This window comes from Trematomus bernacchii, unplaced genomic scaffold (assembly GCF_902827165.1).
Source record: "Trematomus bernacchii unplaced genomic scaffold, fTreBer1.1, whole genome shotgun sequence".
Classification (NCBI taxonomy): Eukaryota; Metazoa; Chordata; class Actinopteri; order Perciformes; family Nototheniidae; genus Trematomus; species Trematomus bernacchii.
The window spans coordinates 3,935,084-3,942,242 of record NW_022987869.1 but is presented as its reverse complement, the minus strand read 5'-3'; the positions used below and the strand labels follow the sequence as shown (position 1 = coordinate 3,942,242).

Genomic DNA, 7,159 nt, shown 5'->3' with positions numbered 1-7,159 from the left:
AAGCAAGCGTACTCGCGATTGAGAAACACCCAGGGTTGCAGCAGAACAGGCGCACAGGATAGCCCGGAGGTGACAACAACAACAACCGGAAGTGACAACACGCTTACCGCAATAGTGGGGGCCACAACTTCATGACATCTGCCAAAGTTTCCATAGAGAGCCATATATTAAAAAGAGAGCCATATATTAAACTCTGTGTTTATCATTGAGGTCGTAGTTCTCATATTCTGCCTTATTCATCTTTTTAATGCAAAACATTAGAAACCGGCTAAATATAATGCAGTCCAACAAGACAAACATATTTTAATAATAACCATAACGTTAACGTACAGCTGAATTGTTGTATTGGATTGTGTTATACAATACAGTAGCCGTTGAGTTTATATGACTTTATGTTTTACTCACTAATAGTATTTGCATCAAATAAAGCATGCTGTAGTGAGTATATCTTATATTTATCCGTCTTAGCCATTAAATGGCTTATACCACAACAATTCAATCCAGCAGAAGAACTCTACATTAACAACCCACCTTTAATTAAGCTGCTATTCCATTTAACATTTACATTTCAAAACAATTTTTTTTAACTAAACAAACAACTATGGTAAAAAGTAATTTTTCTTTAAAAAAAATATAATGTTCGTGTATGTTAAGGGAAAATGTGTTTTTATAATAATTAAATAATTAAACTTTTTGTCTTGTTCTTTTTATTTAATGTTTTACATTGTATTTAGTTTAGTCACATTGTCCTGTATGAGGGATTTGTGTGTTTGTTTGAAGGTAAAGGATGATGTTTTACATTGGAACTTTTTCAAAACAAAAATCAAGAAAAAAAGGGTGTTCCCATGATGCACCTTTTTTGCCGGTGCACCTGCAAACCTGTGTGCACGCGCTGATCGAGGGCGGCTCGGACAGCTTTTAGAAGCTTTTCATCAGTGCAGCCGTGATCTCCAGCTGACAGCAGCCTCCCAGGAACAGGTCAGTAACAAAAATGTCGCTGAATTGTGTCGTTTCACCTGAAGTTGTTCAACGTTTCATACTGTTTTACTTTTTAAGGGGAAGAAACTTTTTTTAAATAATTGGTGTTCGGTTTGGGCAGGGCCTTCGTGTTCGAGCGTGTTGGAGCGATTCACTTTGTTTGCGACGTGTATAAGATGAATGATTTTAGCTCTCTTATTGCTTTTATCATCTTTATTCCTGTGACTGGCTGCCAGAGAAACGGCACTTTTTGTGGTGACGTTAGTTTTTTTTTACCAAGCGAAACTAGTTTATTCCACAAGTTTAAAAACTCGTGTCTCGTGAAGTGTTTCTCGCACTGTTTCTTTAGGTGTGTTTGTGTTCACGTGCAGCAACATTTTTATTAAGCCTAATTTCCTCGAAACACACAAACACACACACGCACAATGTACTGTCTTCAAAACCTTTTATTACTATCCTGTTTTTCTACTTTTTAATGAATACATTTTCAATAAGACAGTGCTGGAAGAAGAAGTATTAAGATGCTCTACTTGAGTAAAAGTACCAATACATTGTCAACATACTTCATTACAAGTAAAAGTCATGCGTTCAAAATCTTACTTAGGTAACAGTAGAAAAGTATTTCAGCTAAATGTACTTAAAGTAAAAGTAGTCATTGTACAGAAACATTGCCTTTGTGTGTATTTAATTTATATATGTGACATTTCTAATTCATATTGTCTACTAGTTTAATTTTTAGAGATGCATTTTGTTCAAAGTAGCTAAAGCTGTTAAATAAATGTAGTGGAATAAAATTACATTATTTCCCTTTAAAAAAAGTAGTGGAGTAGAAGTTTAAAGCAGCATTAAACGGAAGTACTGAAGTGGAGTACAAACAGGGCCGGCCCTAGACTTTTGGGGGCCCTAACCGAGCTTTGGCTTGGGGGCCCCCCACACTCTAGCGCGTTCTCACTTCACACAACACGGAACCAACTTTTGTCTTATGATGTTAGCATAAGCACACATATTGTATAAATAAGCATATAAACACAGTGGACCTAACATCCTCTAGGGGGGTCCGGGGGCATGCTCTCCCGGGAAGATTTTTCTTTAAATATTGAAGTTAAAAGCATCAATCTGGATACATCTCTCAACACCCATATGAAACAGAACTGTAAACAGATTTTTCTTTATGGATATTTTACAAATCACTCTCCTTTTTAAACTGTATTCTTGTTTTGTCATATAGTATTTCATAACTGTTTTTCATTTATTCTCTCTGGCTGTCCATCTCATAATGTTCACATAGAAACTAGCTGTCAATAGGAATATCATTCAGAAGAATTATAATTTCATGCAAAAATCTGTCACAAAAAGAGGTTGCACATTTACATTCAGGTGTTGTTATGGCAACGTCAGTGGCCAAACAGCCACATTTACTGCTGCAAATACGTTCAATCATGCTGTCGACACGTAAAGCAGTGGCAACTATGCCACCATTTCAGCTGACTTTTTCTCAGAAATACTGTCACATAACATCCATATATTTCAGTGCTAGGTTGATGCTTAGCTAAGCTAACTATGAAACACTTTAACTGACAGGACTCAGGATCAACTGTGTACTGTACGGTAGCTTCTAGCTTCATGTCGAACAGTAAGCCAACATTTCCCAGAGAGCTTTCTTTGAAATCACCAGGTAACGCTAAAAAACATTACATTTAGATTGTATGACAAAGTGTTTATTTAATATATCTGGCTAGCTATAGCTACTTGCTAACGGTTTAGCTTAACCCCGCGATTCAAAGTAACGTCAACGTAGCTGTAATTTCTCCTGGCTCAAGTGCTGGCTCTGGGGTTGTTGTGTGAACCACCACTTGAGAATTGTCGTCTTTTTTAAGAACAAATGTTCTTATGTCCATCTTCAAAAACTCTGAGTCTGAGACTGACAGTTTATTTTAAACATTGTCACAGCTCACAGGATAGGTACCTGTCAGCCAATAAGACAGATGTTTATTTCCATTCAACTCTCTGGTTGGTCTGGTGCCTTGCCTCTGTTGCATTCACTGAACACGGGAAATTACAATCCTGCCGTCCTCTCTAGTGTCATGATGAGGTTCAGGTAAAGCACGGTTAATGTATTATATGATTGACTCAATAATATAATACATGACTTTGAGAGTAGGCAATCTAGGCATATTAACAAAATTAATTAAGCATACTTATCACGGCGACGGTGTACTGAGATAAAAAACGGTGTACTGAGATAAAAATAAATTAATCTTTTTTTTTTCATTTTTTGCTAGTGGGCCCTTAGTGGCTGCGGGGCCCTAAGCGGCCGCTTATGTCGCTTAATGGGTCGGGCCGGCTCTGAGTACAAATAACAACAAATTGTAAGTAGGACTACAGTACTTTAGCTTAAAAAATGAATACCACCCAGAAGCCAGAAAATAAATGAATACAGGAAAATAAAGAAATTTGCAAACAGTGCGATAAAACCAAGCAGGCAGATAAGAGGCAAAATAATATTTGGAAAAAAAGGAAGAATGACTGTTGGTTAAAGTCAATGCTGAAGTGTTCACAATTGGCTACAATTGGGGGGAAATTACTGCAAATCAAAAGCTTAAAGCATTCTTAATAAAATCAATTCACAATGAAAAAGAAAATGCTGTCATGAGACCCCAAAACTGGTATTTGCTAGGTTTTCATCAGCTGCTTTCCTTTACAGCTGAAAGCGAACATGAAGCCATCAAATACAACAGATGGCTGAAAAAGCGATGTCGCTCATCCAAAAATGTTGTTTTTGATACCAATACTAGTGATATTCCACTATTCACAATTTGTAAATACATTTTTCATCATTAACATAAAAAAAAAGTGTTATTCTTAGAGGCGCAGAGCTGTTTGTTCTGTATAATATATTGGTACGTTTATCAAAAAGGCTGATTTAATGGTATAGATTTACAGTTGTTTATCATTATTACATGACTTAATTTAGCTGACGCGTTTATCCAAAGTGACTTGCATACACTTCAATAGCTACAAAAATGAATCCTGTGTTCTGTTGTTTCCCAGTGTCGGCATATCAAAAACAATAAAGGTCTCAGAATGGACCTTTGTGGAACCCCATTGTTATTCTAGTTACAAACAGTTTCTATAGATTGGTTTATGACTTATCTATACGGATAAGTCATAAACCAATCTAAAACTGAGTAAAATATAACTTCTACACACCATGGGTCTTTATCTTGGCTAGTTGCTGCACACGGCTTTCAAATGATTATTTGATGTTTTGAATGTTTTTTCTTTTGTTACAAATATCTAACCTGTTTTTTGCTGAAATAGACTATAGGTTTCACTTTATTCTACATATTAAGACTAAAATGTAAACCTAAAGAGACTTCCTGTTAGTCACATGTGGCAAAACACCTTGTACATTTTGCTCTGGCACATTCCTGGAAGGAGGGAGGGGGTGAAAGATGGAGGTTAGAGAAGAACCAGTCTGTTCAGTTGTCAGCCCTGTCTCTCTTGACATCACATGGCATGAATGTTAAAGGACTGACTGTTCAGAACAGCACTTCCCTTCAGAACACCACATGATACAATCTGCTTATTTCTTTGTTTTTGAGGAACTCGTATTGAACCAGTATACCATTCCTTTATTAGATGTTTGTAGAGTTCTGCAACATATCAGGCTGCTGCAACACTGCGTTTTGTCCCAATCTAACCTATTTCATCATCAGAAAAATATTTTTTGATACAACAGTCGTTCTTTTGAACGTATGATCTAGTGTTTCCTGTTTTAGTTTGAAACCACGCCATGCCACTTATGGTAAATTCCCAAAATAACGCCCAAAGCCATTCCGGTGTTTCCAGCTAACAAGGCACATGTCTGTATAGCTCACGTGTCTGTATAGCTCACGTGTCTAAGAACAGCAGGAAAGCTGAGTGTTTGTTATAAAAAATGATAGTCAGGTCAAAAAGTTAAGTGAAGATTCAATTGTTGGTACAAGTTACCATACATCTTGGCAGTGTATGACACGCAAACCGGGCCTTTAACACTTTTAAAAATGAATAGGTTCCTTTTTAAAGCTGTTCTGCTTGTGAGGGACACTATGAGCATATGGTGGCATCACAAGTCTGTTTTAGAACACATGTAGGCCAGTGACCATGGCTTGCTAACGATTTGCTGTGGGTGGTGGTTGTCAACATGGTGGCCTTTTGACATACTTTATCATTTTACAGCCAAAGTTCGTAATTGATTCTGAAAACAATTGCACAAAGTGTTAGAGCAGAAAGGGTAAATCTGTAATGCGTTGCTGCTGCTGTTGTGGGAGCAATAAAGAGTCTTTGTTCAGACTACAGAGCCTCCTTATTATTATTATATGTTTGCATTAATAAGTGTATTTGCAACTCATAACCGTCGGCCTCAGTACTTAGTAGTGCCATATTTGACTTTGTCTTTGTCAACAAGCCAAGGGGAGTTGGAACGAACACTGGTATTTCCAGTAAGCATATGACAGAGGGAGAGAAAAAAACAAACATGGCAAACCAAATTCTACGACTGACACATGGCCTTGTTATGTGCTTCAGGCAAGGGAACCGTTCATTTTGTTTTTGACAGTGCTCTCAGGGCTGTATCTCTGGTTTACTGGTCAGACCACATGCCTGTTATGGTTGTAAACATCTTCCTCTATTGACTCAGCATTTAAGTGTCACATAGGCGATGACATCAGTTAGGGGTCATGTTCATCAGTGACAGCCTGGAGGAAGAAGTTGTTTACCTCGATGTGTCGGAGAGAAACCTTTTCTTAACGACCTGCAATATTTCAGGAGATACAAAAAATGTAAATAAAGACTACTGGGGGGAGTTAAGACTTTGGTAAGATTTGGCCGATGGTAAGGGTGGGCAAAATGGCCAAAAGCTTTATTGTATTTGAACTAGGGCTGTGCAATTAATCGTATTTTAATCGCAATTACGATTTTGGCCTGCCACAATTACGAAAACAACATAATCGAAAAAAACAATTATTTTGCTTTGCTTGGTTGTGACAGTGCACTGCAACATATTTGATCTAATTTATTTGTATTTATCATATTTACATATGTTTAGTAGCTTGTTGAAGTGCGCTCCAAAATATTTGTTGATCTTGTTTATTGGTATTTATTATTTTTATATTATTTATTTAAATGTAAATGTATAATTTATTTTATTTATTTTTGTATTGGTTTTTCAGTTGAATGATATGTTCAGGGTAATCAACAGTTAAAAAGATACTGTTCAAATTATTATTTGTATTTGTTTTAAAGTTCAATAAATGGATGTTTTCAAAGTCAATGAATAATCGTATTTAATAAATGTGATATCAATTATTGACCAAAAATAATTATGATTTTTGCCATAATCGCACAGCCCTAATTTGAACACTTATAGAAATAAACCGGAGACGGTTAAACTAAACTTCCTTTAATCTTAAGGTTCATGAAAACATTTATATGAGTTAGTAAGACTTGACCTTTCCTGCAGGATTACCTCATCTTTCATTTAAAAAAGATGTCAAAATAAACTTCTGTTCAAATGTCTGGTTATCATCTAACCAGAGTTCTTCCTCATCTTGAGATGTTTGGGATGTCTCTTGCTGGGTTTACATCCTCATTCTCTGTTACAATAACATTATCTTGCGAGGCATTCACAAAATCGCAAGAACACACAGGAATAGATAGCAAAATCTGGACATACTGGTATGGTACGTCATATTGACAGATAACAAGTTGGAACTAATCCAAAGTAAAAGACAATTAATTCAACCTGCTATGTAATCAGAACCGAAACCTTACATTACCGTAAATGAACACACACACACACTCTCACACACTATCTAAATTGGCTAGAAAGGGGATTATGACATTTAGACTAGTGAAGGTTCTTAAGCCACATGCCAGTGGCCATTGGCCCCACCCACCTCCACAAGCCCAGTAAAGACAGTGTGTTGCACAACTTTGTATTCTGGAACATCGTTCCACAGTCAAGACTTTTGTGTTGTTGCACTGTGAGCCAGTCTCCAGAATGTTGTGTCTTTATTTGTTTGTGTTTTTTTTTCTTGTCAACGTGTTAGGTCCCGCTTCTAGTAGTTTCTAGCCAGACATATTTTGATCTGTGCATGGTCAGCTGCCATTGGAAAAAACCTTTATCTATAATTGAGCT

At 36.7% G+C, this 7,159-nt stretch overlaps 1 protein-coding gene across 2 annotated transcripts in view; it reads left to right on the top strand.

The window, feature by feature from the left end:
• Positions 1 to 890: 890 nt before the first annotated feature.
• The window catches only part of LOC117469265 (oxysterol-binding protein-related protein 7-like), a 28,628-nt gene continuing 22,359 nt past the window's right edge, over positions 891 to 7,159 (top strand). For both annotated transcript variants that reach the window (XM_034113658.1, XM_034113657.1), the window contains exon 1: positions 891 to 978. The gene's annotated coding sequence lies outside the window, so the exon portion shown is untranslated. The remainder of the gene's footprint in view (positions 979 to 7,159) is intronic.